Genomic DNA, 14,529 nt, shown 5'->3' on the forward strand with positions numbered 1-14,529 from the left:
GTAAACGAAAATTTCATTGTGACCCCGACGTGATTTGAACACGCAACCTTCTGATCTGGAGTCAGACGCGCTACCGTTGCGCCACGGAGTCGACGCTGCTTAGGTCTTGTCATGAATAGGTTCCTCGAAAACTTACTGTACCGTTCAAACCTAAGAAATAATGACAGTAGTATCCAGGAGAGACTCGTCCCAGATGTACTTGCTCTGGCGGGGGTGTAACTCAGTGGTAGAGTGTCTGCTTCGCATGCAGAAAGTCCTGGGTTCAAATCCCAGCTCCTCCAATTTTTGTTTCTCCGTGCAGCAGTACATGAAAACTTTTGCCTATCACCATATTCTATAAAATTCAGTGTACAAGATTCTTCCCCCAAGCAAGTGGATTTCGTACAGTTCGACCTCATGGCGGCAGGACGATGACCTGCAAGACCCTTGGCTGCGATCCTCCCATTGAAATGTTGCTCCAAAGCCTTCGGTATGGCGTGCGGAGTGCATCTCAAACATGTATTTGCAACTCACCGCGACAATCGTCTTTTGTTTTTTCGAGATACTGAAAAATGAAGGGGGCACCCGGGATTGAACCGGGGACCTCTCGATCTGCAGTCGAATGCTCTACGACTGAGCTATACCCCCTTTCACGATCTTCCTATTCCCATAACTTAACGAAAAATATTACACTCTGCCTGGCTAAAGACGTCTAATCGAGCAAAATATCGTGTAATCATTATCTCTCAGTTATATATTAGCGTTAAACGATATAAATATCAAAAATACTAGACACCTCGCGCCTGGAGAAAGTGCGAGTCGGCGCCTTCACCTTAATGTCAGAATGCGAAAATTGCACTAGTAGCTTTTTTCAAGCAAGTTCTGTTCGTCCGTTCTTTGTAATCGTTTGGTATCTGATTAAACTGACATACTCGCCTATGGCTTTCGTAAACGAAAATTTCATTGTGACCCCGACGTGATTTGAACACGCAACCTTCTGATCTGGAGTCAGACGCGCTACCGTTGCGCCACGGAGTCGACGCTGCTTAGGTCTTGTCATGAATAGGTTCCTCGAAAACTTACTGTACCGTTCAAACCTAAGAAATAATGACAGTAGTATCCAGGAGAGACTCGTCCCAGATGTACTTGCTCTGGCGGGGGTGTAACTCAGTGGTAGAGTGTCTGCTTCGCATGCAGAAAGTCCTGGGTTCAAATCCCAGCTCCTCCAATTTTTGTTTCTCCGTGCAGCAGTACATGAAAACTTTTGCCTATCACCATATTCTATAAAATTCAGTGTACAAGATTCTTCCCCCAAGCAAGTGGATTTCGTACAGTTCGACCTCATGGCGGCAGGACGATGACCTGCAAGACCCTTGGCTGCGATCCTCCCATTGAAATGTTGCTCCAAAGCCTTCGGTATGGCGTGCGGAGTGCATCTCAAACATGTATTTGCAACTCACCGCGACAATCGTCTTTTGTTTTTTCGAGATACTGAAAAATGAAGGGGGCACCCGGGATTGAACCGGGGACCTCTCGATCTGCAGTCGAATGCTCTACGACTGAGCTATACCCCCTTTCACCATCTTCCTATTCCCATAACTTAACGAAAAATATTACACTCTGCCTGGCTAAAGACGTCTAATCGAGCAAAATATCGTGTAATCATTATCTCTCAGTTATATATTAGCGTTAAACGATATAAATATCGAAAATACTAGACACCTCGCGCCTGGAGAAAGTGCGAGTCGGCGCCTTCACCTTAATGTCAGAATGCGAAAATTGCACTAGTAGCTTTTTTCAAGCAAGTTCTGTTCGTCCGTTCTTTGTAATCGTTTGGTATCTGATTAAACTGACATACTCGCCTATGGCTTTCGTAAACGAAAATTTCATTGTGACCCCGACGTGATTTGAACACGCAACCTTCTGATCTGGAGTCAGACGCGCTACCGTTGCGCCACGGAGTCGACGCTGCTTAGGTCTTGTCATGAATAGGTTCCTCGAAAACTTACTCTACCGTTCAAACCTAAGAAATAATGACAGTAGTATCCAGGAGAGACTCGTCCCAGATGTACTTGCTCTGGCGGGGGTGTAACTCAGTGGTAGAGTGTCTGCTTCGCATGCAGAAAGTCCTGGGTTCAAATCCCAGCTCCTCCAATTTTTGTTTCTCCGTGCAGCAGTACATGAAAACTTTTGCCTATCACCATATTCTATAAAATTCAGTGTACAAGATTCTTCCCCCAAGCAAGTGGATTTCGTACAGTTCGACCTCATGGCGGCAGGACGATGACCTGCAAGACCCTTGGCTGCGATCCTCCCATTGAAATGTTGCTCCAAAGCCTTCGGTATGGCGTGCGGAGTGCATCTCAAACATGTATTTGCAACTCACCGCGACAATCGTCTTTTGTTTTTTCGAGATACTGAAAAATGAAGGGGGCACCCGGGATTGAACCGGGGACCTCTCGATCTGCAGTCGAATGCTCTACGACTGAGCTATACCCCCTTTCACGATCTTCCTATTCCCATAACTTAACGAAAAATATTACACTCTGCCTGGCTAAAGACGTCTAATCGAGCAAAATATCGTGTAATCATTATCTCTCAGTTATATATTAGCGTTAAACGATATAAATATCGAAAATACTAGACACCTCGCGCCTGGAGAAAGTGCGAGTCGGCGCCTTCACCTTAATGTCAGAATGCGAAAATTGCACTAGTAGCTTTTTTCAAGCAAGTTCTGTGCGTCCGTTCTTTGTAATCGTTTGGTATCTGATTAAACTGACATACTCGCCTATGGCTTTCGTAAACGAAAATTTCATTGTGACCCCGACGTGATTTGAACACGCAACCTTCTGATCTGGAGTCAGACGCGCTACCGTTGCGCCACGGAGTCGACGCTGCTTAGGTCTTGTCATGAATAGGTTCCTCGAAAACTTACTGTACCGTTCAAACCTAAGAAATAATGACAGTAGTATCCAGGAGAGACTCGTCCCAGATGTACTTGCTCTGGCGGGGGTGTAACTCAGTGGTAGAGTGTCTGCTTCGCATGCAGAAAGTCCTGGGTTCAAATCCCAGCTCCTCCAATTTTTGTTTCTCCGTGCAGCAGTACATGAAAACTTTTGCCTATCACCATATTCTATAAAATTCAGTGTACAAGATTCTTCCCCCAAGCAAGTGGATTTCGTACAGTTCGACCTCATGGCGGCAGGACGATGACCTGCAAGACCCTTGGCTGCGATCCTCCCATTGAAATGTTGCTCCAAAGCCTTCGGTATGGCGTGCGGAGTGCATCTCAAACATGTATTTGCAACTCACCGCGACAATCGTCTTTTGTTTTTTCGAGATACTGAAAAATGAAGGGGGCACCCGGGATTGAACCGGGGACCTCTCGATCTGCAGTCGAATGCTCTACGACTGAGCTATACCCCCTTTCACGATCTTCCTATTCCCATAACTTAACGAAAAATATTACACTCTGCCTGGCTAAAGACGTCTAATCGAGCAAAATATCGTGTAATCATTATCTCTCAGTTATATATTAGCGTTAAACGATATAAATATCAAAAATACTAGACACCTCGCGCCTGGAGAAAGTGCGAGTCGGCGCCTTCACCTTAATGTCAGAATGCGAAAATTGCACTAGTAGCTTTTTTCAAGCAAGTTCTGTTCGTCCGTTCTTTGTAATCGTTTGGTATCTGATTAAACTGACATACTCGCCTATGGCTTTCGTAAACGAAAATTTCATTGTGACCCCGACGTGATTTGAACACGCAACCTTCTGATCTGGAGTCAGACGCGCTACCGTTGCGCCACGGAGTCGACGCTGCTTAGGTCTTGTCATGAATAGGTTCCTCGAAAACTTACTGTACCGTTCAAACCTAAGAAATAATGACAGTAGTATCCAGGAGAGACTCGTCCCAGATGTACTTGCTCTGGCGGGGGTGTAACTCAGTGGTAGAGTGTCTGCTTCGCATGCAGAAAGTCCTGGGTTCAAATCCCAGCTCCTCCAATTTTTGTTTCTCCGTGCAGCAGTACATGAAAACTTTTGCCTATCACCATATTCTATAAAATTCAGTGTACAAGATTCTTCCCCCAAGCAAGTGGATTTCGTACAGTTCGACCTCATGGCGGCAGGACGATGACCTGCAAGAACCTTGGCTGCGATCCTCCCATTGAAATGTTGCTCCAAAGCCTTCGGTATGGCGTGCGGAGTGCATCTCAAACATGTATTTGCAACTCACCGCGACAATCGTCTTTTGTTTTTTCGAGATACTGAAAAATGAAGGGGGCACCCGTGATTGAACCAGGGACCTCTCGATCTGCAGTCGAATGCTCTACGACTGAGCTATACCCCCTTTCACAAACTTCCTATTCCCATAACTTAACGAAAAATATTACACTCTGCCTGGCTAAAGACGTCTAATCGAGCAAAATATCGTGTAATCATTATCTCTCAGTTATATATTAGCGTTAAACGATATAAATATCGAAAATACTAGACACCTCGCGCCTGGAGAAAGTGCGAGTCGGCGCCTTCACCTTAATGTCAGAATGCGAAAATTGCACTAGTAGCTTTTTTCAAGCAAGTTCTATTCGTCCGTTCTTTGTAATCGTTTGGTATCTGATTAAACTGACATACTCGCCTATGGCTTTCGTAAACGAAAATTTCATTGTGACCCCGACGTGATTTGAACACGCAACTTTCTGATCTGGAGTCAGACGCGCTACCGTTGCGCCACGGAGTCGACGCTGCTTAGGTCTTGTCATGAATAGGTTCCTCGAAAACTTACTGTACCGTTCAAACCTAAGAAATAATGACAGTAGTATCCAGGAGAGACTCGTCCCAGATGTACTTGCTCTGGCGGGGGTGTAACTCAGTGGTAGAGTGTCTGCTTCGCATGCAGAAAGTCCTGGGTTCAAATCCCAGCTCCTCCAATTTTTGTTTCTCCGTGCAGCAGTACATGAAAACTTTTGCCTATCACCATATTCTATAAAATTCAGTGTACAAGATTCTTCCCCCAAGCAAGTGGATTTCGTACAGTTCGACCTCATGGCGGCAGGACGATGACCTGCAAGACCCTTGGCTGCGATCCTCCCATTGAAATGTTGCTCCAAAGCCTTCGGTATGGCGTGCGGAGTGCATCTCAAACATGTATTTGCAACTCACCGCGACAATCGTCTTTTGTTTTTTCGAGATACTGAAAAATGAAGGGGGCACCCGGGATTGAACCGGGGACCTCTCGATCTGCAGTCGAATGCTCTACGACTGAGCTATACACCCTTTCACGATCTTCCTATTCCCATAACTTAACGAAAAATATTACACTCTGCCTGGCTAAAGACGTCTAATCGAGCAAAATATCGTGTAATCATTATCTCTCAGTTATATATTAGCGTTAAACGATATAAATATCAAAAATACTAGACACCTCGCGCCTGGAGAAAGTGCGAGTCGGCGCCTTCACCTTAATGTCAGAATGCGAAAATTGCACTAGTAGCTTTTTTCAAGCAAGTTCTGTTCGTCCGTTCTTTGTAATCGTTTGGTATCTGATTAAACTGACATACTCGCCTATGGCTTTCGTAAACGAAAATTTCATTGTGACCCCGACGTGATTTGAACACGCAACCTTCTGATCTGGAGTCAGACGCGCTACCGTTGCGCCACGGAGTCGACGCTGCTTAGGTCTTGTCATGAATAGGTTCCTCGAAAACTTACTGTACCGTTCAAACCTAAGAAATAATGACAGTAGTATCCAGGAGAGACTCGTCCCAGATGTACTTGCTCTGGCGGGGGTGTAACTCAGTGGTAGAGTGTCTGCTTCGCATGCAGAAAGTCCTGGGTTCAAATCCCAGCTCCTCCAATTTTTGTTTCTCCGTGCAGCAGTACATGAAAACTTTTGCCTATCACCATATTCTATAAAATTCAGTGTACAAGATTCTTCCCCCAAGCAAGTGGATTTCGTACAGTTCGACCTCATGGCGGCAGGACGATGACCTGCAAGACCCTTGGCTGCGATCCTCCCATTGAAATGTTGCTCCAAAGCCTTCGGTATGGCGTGCGGAGTGCATCTCAAACATGTATTTGCAACTCACCGCGACAATCGTCTTTTGTTTTTTCGAGATACTGAAAAATGAAGGGGGCACCCGGGATTGAACCGGGGACCTCTCGATCTGCAGTCGAATGCTCTACGACTGAGCTATACCCCCTTTCACGATCTTCCTATTCCCATAACTTAACGAAAAATATTACACTCTGCCTGGCTAAAGACGTCTAATCGAGCAAAATATCGTGTAATCATTATCTCTCAGTTATATATTAGCGTTAAACGATATAAATATCAAAAATACTAGACACCTCGCGCCTGGAGAAAGTGCGAGTCGGCGCCTTCACCTTAATGTCAGAATGCGAAAATTGCACTAGTAGCTTTTTTCAAGCAAGTTCTGTTCGTCCGTTCTTTGTAATCGTTTGGTATCTGATTAAACTGACATACTCGCCTATGGCTTTCGTAAACGAAAATTTCATTGTGACCCCGACGTGATTTGAACACGCAACCTTCTGATCTGGAGTCAGACGCGCTACCGTTGCGCCACGGAGTCGACGCTGCTTAGGTCTTGTCATGAATAGGTTCCTCGAAAACTTACTGTACCGTTCAAACCTAAGAAATAATGACAGTAGTATCCAGGAGAGACTCGTCCCAGATGTACTTGCTCTGGCGGGGGTGTAACTCAGTGGTAGAGTGTCTGCTTCGCATGCAGAAAGTCCTGGGTTCAAATCCCAGCTCCTCCAATTTTTGTTTCTCCGTGCAGCAGTACATGAAAACTTTTGCCTATCACCATATTCTATAAAATTCAGTGTACAAGATTCTTCCCCCAAGCAAGTGGATTTCGTACAGTTCGACCTCATGGCGGCAGGACGATGACCTGCAAGACCCTTGGCTGCGATCCTCCCATTGAAATGTTGCTCCAAAGCCTTCGGTATGGCGTGCGGAGTGCATCTCAAACATGTATTTGCAACTCACCGCGACAATCGTCTTTTGTTTTTTCGAGATACTGAAAAATGAAGGGGGCACCCGGGATTGAACCGGGGACCTCTCGATCTGCAGTCGAATGCTCTACGACTGAGCTATACCCCCTTTCACCATCTTCCTATTCCCATAACTTAACGAAAAATATTACACTCTGCCTGGCTAAAGACGTCTAATCGAGCAAAATATCGTGTAATCATTATCTCTCAGTTATATATTAGCGTTAAACGATATAAATATCGAAAATACTAGACACCTCGCGCCTGGAGAAAGTGCGAGCCGGCGCCTTCACCTTAATGTCAGAATGCGAAAATTGCACTAGTAGCTTTTTTCAAGCAAGTTCTGTTCGTCCGTTCTTTATAATCGTTTGGTATCTGATTAAACTGACATACTCGCCTATGGCTTTCGTAAACGAAAATTTCATTGTGACCCCGACGTGATTTGAACACGCAACCTTCTGATCTGGAGTCAGACGCGCTACCGTTGCGCCACGGAGTCGACGCTGCTTAGGTCTTGTCATGAATAGGTTCCTCGAAAACTTACTGTACCGTTCAAACCTAAGAAATAATGACAGTAGTATCCAGGAGAGACTCGTCCCAGATGTACTTGCTCTGGCGGGGGTGTAACTCAGTGGTAGAGTGTCTGCTTCGCATGCAGAAAGTCCTGGGTTCAAATCCCAGCTCCTCCAATTTTTGTTTCTCCGTGCAGCAGTACATGAAAACTTTTGCCTATCACCATATTCTATAAAATTCAGTGTACAAGATTCTTCCCCCAAGCAAGTGGATTTCGTACAGTTCGACCTCATGGCGGCAGGACGATGACCTGCAAGACCCTTGGCTGCGATCCTCCCATTGAAATGTTGCTCCAAAGCCTTCGGTATGGCGTGCGGAGTGCATCTCAAACATGTATTTGCAACTCACCGCGACAATCGTCTTTTGTTTTTTCGAGATACTGAAAAATGAAGGGGGCACCCGGGATTGAACCGGGGACCTCTCGATCTGCAGTCGAATGCTCTACGACTGAGCTATACCCCCTTTCACGATCTTCCTATTCCCATAACTTAACGAAAAATATTACACTCTGCCTGGCTAAAGACGTCTAATCGAGCAAAATATCGTGTAATCATTATCTCTCAGTTATATATTAGCGTTAAACGATATAAATATCAAAAATACTAGACACCTCGCGCCTGGAGAAAGTGCGAGTCGGCGCCTTCACCTTAATGTCAGAATGCGAAAATTGCACTAGTAGCTTTTTTCAAGCAAGTTCTGTTCGTCCGTTCTTTGTAATCGTTTGGTATCTGATTAAACTGACATACTCGCCTATGGCTTTCGTAAACGAAAATTTCATTGTGACCCCGACGTGATTTGAACACGCAACCTTCTGATCTGGAGTCAGACGCGCTACCGTTGCGCCACGGAGTCGACGCTGCTTAGGTCTTGTCATGAATAGGTTCCTCGAAAACTTACTGTACCGTTCAAACCTAAGAAATAATGACAGTAGTATCCAGGAGAGACTCGTCCCAGATGTACTTGCTCTGGCGGGGGTGTAACTCAGTGGTAGAGTGTCTGCTTCGCATGCAGAAAGTCCTGGGTTCAAATCCCAGCTCCTCCAATTTTTGTTTCTCCGTGCAGCAGTACATGAAAACTTTTGCCTATCACCATATTCTATAAAATTCAGTGTACAAGATTCTTCCCCCAAGCAAGTGGATTTCGTACAGTTCGACCTCATGGCGGCAGGACGATGACCTGCAAGACCCTTGGCTGCGATCCTCCCATTGAAATGTTGCTCCAAAGCCTTCGGTATGGCGTGCGGAGTGCATCTCAAACATGTATTTGCAACTCACCGCGACAATCGTCTTTTGTTTTTTCGAGATACTGAAAAATGAAGGGGGCACCCGGGATTGAACCGGGGACCTCTCGATCTGCAGTCGAATGCTCTACGACTGAGCTATACCCCCTTTCACGATCTTCCTATTCCCATAACTTAACGAAAAATATTACACTCTGCCTGGCTAAAGACGTCTAATCGAGCAAAATATCGTGTAATCATTATCTCTCAGTTATATATTAGCGTTAAACGATATAAATATCAAAAATACTAGACACCTCGCGCCTGGAGAAAGTGCGAGTCGGCGCCTTCACCTTAATGTCAGAATGCGAAAATTGCACTAGTAGCTTTTTTCAAGCAAGTTCTGTTCGTCCGTTCTTTGTAATCGTTTGGTATCTGATTAAACTGACATACTCGCCTATGGCTTTCGTAAACGAAAATTTCATTGTGACCCCGACGTGATTTGAACACGCAACCTTCTGATCTGGAGTCAGACGCGCTACCGTTGCGCCACGGAGTCGACGCTGCTTAGGTCTTGTCATGAATAGGTTCCTCGAAAACTTACTCTACCGTTCAAACCTAAGAAATAATGACAGTAGTATCCAGGAGAGACTCGTCCCAGATGTACTTGCTCTGGCGGGGGTGTAACTCAGTGGTAGAGTGTCTGCTTCGCATGCAGAAAGTCCTGGGTTCAAATCCCAGCTCCTCCAATTTTTGTTTCTCCGTGCAGCAGTACATGAAAACTTTTGCCTATCACCATATTCTATAAAATTCAGTGTACAAGATTCTTCCCCCAAGCAAGTGGATTTCGTACAGTTCGACCTCATGGCGGCAGGACGATGACCTGCAAGACCCTTGGCTGCGATCCTCCCATTGAAATGTTGCTCCAAAGCCTTCGGTATGGCGTGCGGAGTGCATCTCAAACATGTATTTGCAACTCACCGCGACAATCGTCTTTTGTTTTTTCGAGATACTGAAAAATGAAGGGGGCACCCGGGATTGAACCGGGGACCTCTCGATCTGCAGTCGAATGCTCTACGACTGAGCTATACCCCCTTTCACGATCTTCCTATTCCCATAACTTAACGAAAAATATTACACTCTGCCTGGCTAAAGACGTCTAATCGAGCAAAATATCGTGTAATCATTATCTCTCAGTTATATATTAGCGTTAAACGATATAAATATCAAAAATACTAGACACCTCGCGCCTGGAGAAAGTGCGAGTCGGCGCCTTCACCTTAATGTCAGAATGCGAAAATTGCACTAGTAGCTTTTTTCAAGCAAGTTCTGTTCGTCCGTTCTTTGTAATCGTTTGGTATCTGATTAAACTGACATACTCGCCTATGGCTTTCGTAAACGAAAATTTCATTGTGACCCCGACGTGATTTGAACACGCAACCTTCTGATCTGGAGTCAGACGCGCTACCGTTGCGCCACGGAGTCGACGCTGCTTAGGTCTTGTCATGAATAGGTTCCTCGAAAACTTACTGTACCGTTCAAACCTAAGAAATAATGACAGTAGTATCCAGGAGAGACTCGTCCCAGATGTACTTGCTCTGGCGGGGGTGTAACTCAGTGGTAGAGTGTCTGCTTCGCATGCAGAAAGTCCTGGGTTCAAATCCCAGCTCCTCCAATTTTTGTTTCTCCGTGCAGCAGTACATGAAAACTTTTGCCTATCACCATATTCTATAAAATTCAGTGTACAAGATTCTTCCCCCAAGCAAGTGGATTTCGTACAGTTCGACCTCATGGCGGCAGGACGATGACCTGCAAGACCCTTGGCTGCGATCCTCCCATTGAAATGTTGCTCCAAAGCCTTCGGTATGGCGTGCGGAGTGCATCTCAAACATGTATTTGCAACTCACCGCGACAATCGTCTTTTGTTTTTTCGAGATACTGAAAAATGAAGGGGGCACCCGGGATTGAACCGGGGACCTCTCGATCTGCAGTCGAATGCTCTACGACTGAGCTATACCCCCTTTCACGATCTTCCTATTCCCATAACTTAACGAAAAATATTACACTCTGCCTGGCTAAAGACGTCTAATCGAGCAAAATATCGTGTAATCATTATCTCTCAGTTATATATTAGCGTTAAACGATATAAATATCAAAAATACTAGACACCTCGCGCCTGGAGAAAGTGCGAGTCGGCGCCTTCACCTTAATGTCAGAATGCGAAAATTGCACTAGTAGCTTTTTTCAAGCAAGTTCTGTTCGTCCGTTCTTTGTAATCGTTTGGTATCTCATTAAACTGACATACTCGCCTATGGCTTTCGTAAACGAAAATTTCATTGTGACCCCGACGTGATTTGAACACGCAACCTTCTGATCTGGAGTCAGACGCGCTACCGTTGCGCCACGGAGTCGACGCTGCTTAGGTCTTGTCATGAATAGGTTCCTCGAAAACTTACTGTACCGTTCAAACCTAAGAAATAATGACAGTAGTATCCAGGAGAGACTCGTCCCAGATGTACTTGCTCTGGCGGGGGTGTAACTCAGTGGTAGAGTGTCTGCTTCGCATGCAGAAAGTCCTGGGTTCAAATCCCAGCTCCTCCAATTTTTGTTTCTCCGTGCAGCAGTACATGAAAACTTTTGCCTATCACCATATTCTATAAAATTCAGTGTACAAGATTCTTCCCCCAAGCAAGTGGATTTCGTACAGTTCGACCTCATGGCGGCAGGACGATGACCTGCAAGACCCTTGGCTGCGATCCTCCCATTGAAATGTTGCTCCAAAGCCTTCGGTATGGCGTGCGGAGTGCATCTCAAACATGTATTTGCAACTCACCGCGACAATCGTCTTTTGTTTTTTCGAGATACTGAAAAATGAAGGGGGCACCCGGGATTGAACCGGGGACCTCTCGATCTGCAGTCGAATGCTCTACGACTGAGCTATACCCCCTTTCACGATCTTCCTATTCCCATAACTTAACGAAAAATATTACACTCTGCCTGGCTAAAGACGTCTAATCGAGCAAAATATCGTGTAATCATTATCTCTCAGTTATATATTAGCGTTAAACGATATAAATATCAAAAATACTAGACACCTCGCGCCTGGAGAAAGTGCGAGTCGGCGCCTTCACCTTAATGTCAGAATGCGAAAATTGCACTAGTAGCTTTTTTCAAGCAAGTTCTGTTCGTCCGTTCTTTGTAATCGTTTGGTATCTGATTAAACTGACATACTCGCCTATGGCTTTCGTAAACGAAAATTTCATTGTGACCCCGACGTGATTTGAACACGCAACCTTCTGATCTGGAGTCAGACGCGCTACCGTTGCGCCACGGAGTCGACGCTGCTTAGGTCTTGTCATGAATAGGTTCCTCGAAAACTTACTGTACCGTTCAAACCTAAGAAATAATGACAGTAGTATCCAGGAGAGACTCGTCCCAGATGTACTTGCTCTGGCGGGGGTGTAACTCAGTGGTAGAGTGTCTGCTTCGCATGCAGAAAGTCCTGGGTTCAAATCCCAGCTCCTCCAATTTTTGTTTCTCCGTGCAGCAGTACATGAAAACTTTTGCCTATCACCATATTCTATAAAATTCAGTGTACAAGATTCTTCCCCCAAGCAAGTGGATTTCGTACAGTTCGACCTCATGGCGGCAGGACGATGACCTGCAAGACCCTTGGCTGCGATCCTCCCATTGAAATGTTGCTCCAAAGCCTTCGGTATGGCGTGCGGAGTGCATCTCAAACATGTATTTGCAACTCACCGCGACAATCGTCTTTTGTTTTTTCGAGATACTGAAAAATGAAGGGGGCACCCGGGATTGAACCGGGGACCTCTCGATCTGCAGTCGAATGCTCTACGACTGAGCTATACCCCCTTTCACGATCTTCCTATTCCCATAACTTAACGAAAAATATTACACTCTGCCTGGCTAAAGACGTCTAATCGAGCAAAATATCGTGTAATCATTATCTCTCAGTTATATATTAGCGTTAAACGATATAAATATCAAAAATACTAGACACCTCGCGCCTGGAGAAAGTGCGAGTCGGCGCCTTCACCTTAATGTCAGAATGCGAAAATTGCACTAGTAGCTTTTTTCAAGCAAGTTCTGTTCGTCCGTTCTTTGTAATCGTTTGGTATCTGATTAAACTGACATACTCGCCTATGGCTTTCGTAAACGAAAATTTCATTGTGACCCCGACGTGATTTGAACACGCAACCTTCTGATCTGGAGTCAGACGCGCTACCGTTGCGCCACGGAGTCGACGCTGCTTAGGTCTTGTCATGAATAGGTTCCTCGAAAACTTACTGTACCGTTCAAACCTAAGAAATAATGACAGTAGTATCCAGGAGAGACTCGTCCCAGATGTACTTGCTCTGGCGGGGGTGTAACTCAGTGGTAGAGTGTCTGCTTCGCATGCAGAAAGTCCTGGGTTCAAATCCCAGCTCCTCCAATTTTTGTTTCTCCGTGCAGCAGTACATGAAAACTTTTGCCTATCACCATATTCTATAAAATTCAGTGTACAAGATTCTTCCCCCAAGCAAGTGGATTTCGTACAGTTCGACCTCATGGCGGCAGGACGATGACCTGCAAGACCCTTGGCTGCGATCCTCCCATTGAAATGTTGCTCCAAAGCCTTCGGTATGGCGTGCGGAGTGCATCTCAAACATGTATTTGCAACTCACCGCGACAATCGTCTTTTGTTTTTTCGAGATACTGAAAAATGAAGGGGGCACCCGGGATTGAACCGGGGACCTCTCGATCTGCAGTCGAATGCTCTACGACTGAGCTATACCCCCTTTCACGATCTTCCTATTCCCATAACTTAACGAAAAATATTACACTCTGCCTGGCTAAAGACGTCTAATCGAGCAAAATATCGTGTAATCATTATCTCTCAGTTATATATTAGCGTTAAACGATATAAATATCAAAAATACTAGACACCTCGCGCCTGGAGAAAGTGCGAGTCGGCGCCTTCACCTTAATGTCAGAATGCGAAAATTGCACTAGTAGCTTTTTTCAAGCAAGTTCTGTTCGTCCGTTCTTTGTAATCGTTTGGTATCTGATTAAACTGACATACTCGCCTATGGCTTTCGTAAACGAAAATTTCATTGTGACCCCGACGTGATTTGAACACGCAACCTTCTGATCTGGAGTCAGACGCGCTACCGTTGCGCCACGGAGTCGACGCTGCTTAGGTCTTGTCATGAATAGGTTCCTCGAAAACTTACTGTACCGTTCAAACCTAAGAAATAATGACAGTAGTATCCAGGAGAGACTCGTCCCAGATGTACTTGCTCTGGCGGGGGTGTAACTCAGTGGTAGAGTGTCTGCTTCGCATGCAGAAAGTCCTGGGTTCAAATCCCAGCTCCTCCAATTTTTGTTTCTCCGTGCAGCAGTACATGAAAACTTTTGCCTATCACCATATTCTATAAAATTCAGTGTACAAGATTCTTCCCCCAAGCAAGTGGATTTCGTACAGTTCGACCTCATGGCGGCAGGACGATGACCTGCAAGACCCTTGGCTGCGATCCTCCCATTGAAATGTAGCTCCAAAGCCTTCGGTATGGCGTGCGGAGTGCATCTCAAACATGTATTTGCAACTCACCGCGACAATCGTCTTTTGTTTTTTCGAGATACTGAAAAATGAAGGGGGCACCCGGGATTGAACCGGGGACCTCTCGATCTGCAGTCGAATGCTCTACGACTGAGCTATACCCCCTTTCACGATCTT

General features: G+C 45.5%; 48 non-coding genes across 48 annotated transcripts; 16 read left to right on the forward strand and 32 right to left on the reverse strand.

Moving 5' to 3' along the window:
• Positions 1-19: 19 nt before the first annotated feature.
• On the reverse strand, positions 20-91 carry Trnaw-cca (transfer RNA tryptophan (anticodon CCA)). Its single transcript has one exon. It is a non-coding gene; the product is annotated as a tRNA-Trp (tRNA).
• Positions 92-209: 118 nt separating this feature from the next.
• On the forward strand, positions 210-281 carry Trnaa-cgc (transfer RNA alanine (anticodon CGC)). The gene has a single exon. It is a non-coding gene; the product is annotated as a tRNA-Ala (tRNA).
• A 274-nt stretch (positions 282-555) lies between these two features.
• Trnac-gca (transfer RNA cysteine (anticodon GCA)) lies at positions 556-627 on the reverse strand. The gene has a single exon. It is a non-coding gene; the product is annotated as a tRNA-Cys (tRNA).
• A 318-nt stretch (positions 628-945) lies between these two features.
• Positions 946-1,017, reverse strand: Trnaw-cca (transfer RNA tryptophan (anticodon CCA)). Its single transcript has one exon. It is a non-coding gene; the product is annotated as a tRNA-Trp (tRNA).
• A 118-nt stretch (positions 1,018-1,135) lies between these two features.
• Trnaa-cgc (transfer RNA alanine (anticodon CGC)) lies at positions 1,136-1,207 on the forward strand. The gene has a single exon. It is a non-coding gene; the product is annotated as a tRNA-Ala (tRNA).
• A 274-nt stretch (positions 1,208-1,481) lies between these two features.
• On the reverse strand, positions 1,482-1,553 carry Trnac-gca (transfer RNA cysteine (anticodon GCA)). The gene has a single exon. It is a non-coding gene; the product is annotated as a tRNA-Cys (tRNA).
• Positions 1,554-1,871: 318 nt separating this feature from the next.
• On the reverse strand, positions 1,872-1,943 carry Trnaw-cca (transfer RNA tryptophan (anticodon CCA)). The gene has a single exon. It is a non-coding gene; the product is annotated as a tRNA-Trp (tRNA).
• A 118-nt stretch (positions 1,944-2,061) lies between these two features.
• Positions 2,062-2,133, forward strand: Trnaa-cgc (transfer RNA alanine (anticodon CGC)). Its single transcript has one exon. It is a non-coding gene; the product is annotated as a tRNA-Ala (tRNA).
• Positions 2,134-2,407: 274 nt separating this feature from the next.
• Trnac-gca (transfer RNA cysteine (anticodon GCA)) lies at positions 2,408-2,479 on the reverse strand. Its single transcript has one exon. It is a non-coding gene; the product is annotated as a tRNA-Cys (tRNA).
• A 318-nt stretch (positions 2,480-2,797) lies between these two features.
• Trnaw-cca (transfer RNA tryptophan (anticodon CCA)) lies at positions 2,798-2,869 on the reverse strand. The gene has a single exon. It is a non-coding gene; the product is annotated as a tRNA-Trp (tRNA).
• A 118-nt stretch (positions 2,870-2,987) lies between these two features.
• Positions 2,988-3,059, forward strand: Trnaa-cgc (transfer RNA alanine (anticodon CGC)). Its single transcript has one exon. It is a non-coding gene; the product is annotated as a tRNA-Ala (tRNA).
• A 274-nt stretch (positions 3,060-3,333) lies between these two features.
• On the reverse strand, positions 3,334-3,405 carry Trnac-gca (transfer RNA cysteine (anticodon GCA)). Its single transcript has one exon. It is a non-coding gene; the product is annotated as a tRNA-Cys (tRNA).
• A 318-nt stretch (positions 3,406-3,723) lies between these two features.
• On the reverse strand, positions 3,724-3,795 carry Trnaw-cca (transfer RNA tryptophan (anticodon CCA)). Its single transcript has one exon. It is a non-coding gene; the product is annotated as a tRNA-Trp (tRNA).
• Positions 3,796-3,913: 118 nt separating this feature from the next.
• Positions 3,914-3,985, forward strand: Trnaa-cgc (transfer RNA alanine (anticodon CGC)). The gene has a single exon. It is a non-coding gene; the product is annotated as a tRNA-Ala (tRNA).
• A 274-nt stretch (positions 3,986-4,259) lies between these two features.
• Positions 4,260-4,331, reverse strand: Trnac-gca (transfer RNA cysteine (anticodon GCA)). Its single transcript has one exon. It is a non-coding gene; the product is annotated as a tRNA-Cys (tRNA).
• Positions 4,332-4,649: 318 nt separating this feature from the next.
• On the reverse strand, positions 4,650-4,721 carry Trnaw-cca (transfer RNA tryptophan (anticodon CCA)). Its single transcript has one exon. It is a non-coding gene; the product is annotated as a tRNA-Trp (tRNA).
• A 118-nt stretch (positions 4,722-4,839) lies between these two features.
• On the forward strand, positions 4,840-4,911 carry Trnaa-cgc (transfer RNA alanine (anticodon CGC)). Its single transcript has one exon. It is a non-coding gene; the product is annotated as a tRNA-Ala (tRNA).
• Positions 4,912-5,185: 274 nt separating this feature from the next.
• Trnac-gca (transfer RNA cysteine (anticodon GCA)) lies at positions 5,186-5,257 on the reverse strand. Its single transcript has one exon. It is a non-coding gene; the product is annotated as a tRNA-Cys (tRNA).
• Positions 5,258-5,575: 318 nt separating this feature from the next.
• Trnaw-cca (transfer RNA tryptophan (anticodon CCA)) lies at positions 5,576-5,647 on the reverse strand. Its single transcript has one exon. It is a non-coding gene; the product is annotated as a tRNA-Trp (tRNA).
• Positions 5,648-5,765: 118 nt separating this feature from the next.
• Positions 5,766-5,837, forward strand: Trnaa-cgc (transfer RNA alanine (anticodon CGC)). The gene has a single exon. It is a non-coding gene; the product is annotated as a tRNA-Ala (tRNA).
• A 274-nt stretch (positions 5,838-6,111) lies between these two features.
• On the reverse strand, positions 6,112-6,183 carry Trnac-gca (transfer RNA cysteine (anticodon GCA)). Its single transcript has one exon. It is a non-coding gene; the product is annotated as a tRNA-Cys (tRNA).
• A 318-nt stretch (positions 6,184-6,501) lies between these two features.
• On the reverse strand, positions 6,502-6,573 carry Trnaw-cca (transfer RNA tryptophan (anticodon CCA)). The gene has a single exon. It is a non-coding gene; the product is annotated as a tRNA-Trp (tRNA).
• Positions 6,574-6,691: 118 nt separating this feature from the next.
• On the forward strand, positions 6,692-6,763 carry Trnaa-cgc (transfer RNA alanine (anticodon CGC)). Its single transcript has one exon. It is a non-coding gene; the product is annotated as a tRNA-Ala (tRNA).
• Positions 6,764-7,037: 274 nt separating this feature from the next.
• Positions 7,038-7,109, reverse strand: Trnac-gca (transfer RNA cysteine (anticodon GCA)). The gene has a single exon. It is a non-coding gene; the product is annotated as a tRNA-Cys (tRNA).
• A 318-nt stretch (positions 7,110-7,427) lies between these two features.
• Positions 7,428-7,499, reverse strand: Trnaw-cca (transfer RNA tryptophan (anticodon CCA)). Its single transcript has one exon. It is a non-coding gene; the product is annotated as a tRNA-Trp (tRNA).
• A 118-nt stretch (positions 7,500-7,617) lies between these two features.
• Positions 7,618-7,689, forward strand: Trnaa-cgc (transfer RNA alanine (anticodon CGC)). Its single transcript has one exon. It is a non-coding gene; the product is annotated as a tRNA-Ala (tRNA).
• A 274-nt stretch (positions 7,690-7,963) lies between these two features.
• Trnac-gca (transfer RNA cysteine (anticodon GCA)) lies at positions 7,964-8,035 on the reverse strand. The gene has a single exon. It is a non-coding gene; the product is annotated as a tRNA-Cys (tRNA).
• A 318-nt stretch (positions 8,036-8,353) lies between these two features.
• Trnaw-cca (transfer RNA tryptophan (anticodon CCA)) lies at positions 8,354-8,425 on the reverse strand. Its single transcript has one exon. It is a non-coding gene; the product is annotated as a tRNA-Trp (tRNA).
• A 118-nt stretch (positions 8,426-8,543) lies between these two features.
• On the forward strand, positions 8,544-8,615 carry Trnaa-cgc (transfer RNA alanine (anticodon CGC)). The gene has a single exon. It is a non-coding gene; the product is annotated as a tRNA-Ala (tRNA).
• Positions 8,616-8,889: 274 nt separating this feature from the next.
• Trnac-gca (transfer RNA cysteine (anticodon GCA)) lies at positions 8,890-8,961 on the reverse strand. Its single transcript has one exon. It is a non-coding gene; the product is annotated as a tRNA-Cys (tRNA).
• A 318-nt stretch (positions 8,962-9,279) lies between these two features.
• On the reverse strand, positions 9,280-9,351 carry Trnaw-cca (transfer RNA tryptophan (anticodon CCA)). The gene has a single exon. It is a non-coding gene; the product is annotated as a tRNA-Trp (tRNA).
• Positions 9,352-9,469: 118 nt separating this feature from the next.
• On the forward strand, positions 9,470-9,541 carry Trnaa-cgc (transfer RNA alanine (anticodon CGC)). Its single transcript has one exon. It is a non-coding gene; the product is annotated as a tRNA-Ala (tRNA).
• Positions 9,542-9,815: 274 nt separating this feature from the next.
• Trnac-gca (transfer RNA cysteine (anticodon GCA)) lies at positions 9,816-9,887 on the reverse strand. The gene has a single exon. It is a non-coding gene; the product is annotated as a tRNA-Cys (tRNA).
• A 318-nt stretch (positions 9,888-10,205) lies between these two features.
• On the reverse strand, positions 10,206-10,277 carry Trnaw-cca (transfer RNA tryptophan (anticodon CCA)). The gene has a single exon. It is a non-coding gene; the product is annotated as a tRNA-Trp (tRNA).
• A 118-nt stretch (positions 10,278-10,395) lies between these two features.
• Trnaa-cgc (transfer RNA alanine (anticodon CGC)) lies at positions 10,396-10,467 on the forward strand. Its single transcript has one exon. It is a non-coding gene; the product is annotated as a tRNA-Ala (tRNA).
• A 274-nt stretch (positions 10,468-10,741) lies between these two features.
• Trnac-gca (transfer RNA cysteine (anticodon GCA)) lies at positions 10,742-10,813 on the reverse strand. Its single transcript has one exon. It is a non-coding gene; the product is annotated as a tRNA-Cys (tRNA).
• A 318-nt stretch (positions 10,814-11,131) lies between these two features.
• Trnaw-cca (transfer RNA tryptophan (anticodon CCA)) lies at positions 11,132-11,203 on the reverse strand. Its single transcript has one exon. It is a non-coding gene; the product is annotated as a tRNA-Trp (tRNA).
• A 118-nt stretch (positions 11,204-11,321) lies between these two features.
• Positions 11,322-11,393, forward strand: Trnaa-cgc (transfer RNA alanine (anticodon CGC)). The gene has a single exon. It is a non-coding gene; the product is annotated as a tRNA-Ala (tRNA).
• Positions 11,394-11,667: 274 nt separating this feature from the next.
• Positions 11,668-11,739, reverse strand: Trnac-gca (transfer RNA cysteine (anticodon GCA)). The gene has a single exon. It is a non-coding gene; the product is annotated as a tRNA-Cys (tRNA).
• A 318-nt stretch (positions 11,740-12,057) lies between these two features.
• On the reverse strand, positions 12,058-12,129 carry Trnaw-cca (transfer RNA tryptophan (anticodon CCA)). Its single transcript has one exon. It is a non-coding gene; the product is annotated as a tRNA-Trp (tRNA).
• Positions 12,130-12,247: 118 nt separating this feature from the next.
• On the forward strand, positions 12,248-12,319 carry Trnaa-cgc (transfer RNA alanine (anticodon CGC)). The gene has a single exon. It is a non-coding gene; the product is annotated as a tRNA-Ala (tRNA).
• A 274-nt stretch (positions 12,320-12,593) lies between these two features.
• Positions 12,594-12,665, reverse strand: Trnac-gca (transfer RNA cysteine (anticodon GCA)). Its single transcript has one exon. It is a non-coding gene; the product is annotated as a tRNA-Cys (tRNA).
• Positions 12,666-12,983: 318 nt separating this feature from the next.
• Trnaw-cca (transfer RNA tryptophan (anticodon CCA)) lies at positions 12,984-13,055 on the reverse strand. Its single transcript has one exon. It is a non-coding gene; the product is annotated as a tRNA-Trp (tRNA).
• Positions 13,056-13,173: 118 nt separating this feature from the next.
• On the forward strand, positions 13,174-13,245 carry Trnaa-cgc (transfer RNA alanine (anticodon CGC)). The gene has a single exon. It is a non-coding gene; the product is annotated as a tRNA-Ala (tRNA).
• Positions 13,246-13,519: 274 nt separating this feature from the next.
• Positions 13,520-13,591, reverse strand: Trnac-gca (transfer RNA cysteine (anticodon GCA)). The gene has a single exon. It is a non-coding gene; the product is annotated as a tRNA-Cys (tRNA).
• A 318-nt stretch (positions 13,592-13,909) lies between these two features.
• Positions 13,910-13,981, reverse strand: Trnaw-cca (transfer RNA tryptophan (anticodon CCA)). The gene has a single exon. It is a non-coding gene; the product is annotated as a tRNA-Trp (tRNA).
• A 118-nt stretch (positions 13,982-14,099) lies between these two features.
• Positions 14,100-14,171, forward strand: Trnaa-cgc (transfer RNA alanine (anticodon CGC)). Its single transcript has one exon. It is a non-coding gene; the product is annotated as a tRNA-Ala (tRNA).
• Positions 14,172-14,445: 274 nt separating this feature from the next.
• On the reverse strand, positions 14,446-14,517 carry Trnac-gca (transfer RNA cysteine (anticodon GCA)). Its single transcript has one exon. It is a non-coding gene; the product is annotated as a tRNA-Cys (tRNA).
• Positions 14,518-14,529: the final 12 nt, after the last annotated feature.

The sequence above is a fragment of the Schistocerca cancellata genome, chromosome 3 (genome assembly GCF_023864275.1).
Source record: "Schistocerca cancellata isolate TAMUIC-IGC-003103 chromosome 3, iqSchCanc2.1, whole genome shotgun sequence".
Lineage (NCBI taxonomy): Eukaryota > Metazoa > Arthropoda > Insecta > Orthoptera > Acrididae > Schistocerca > Schistocerca cancellata.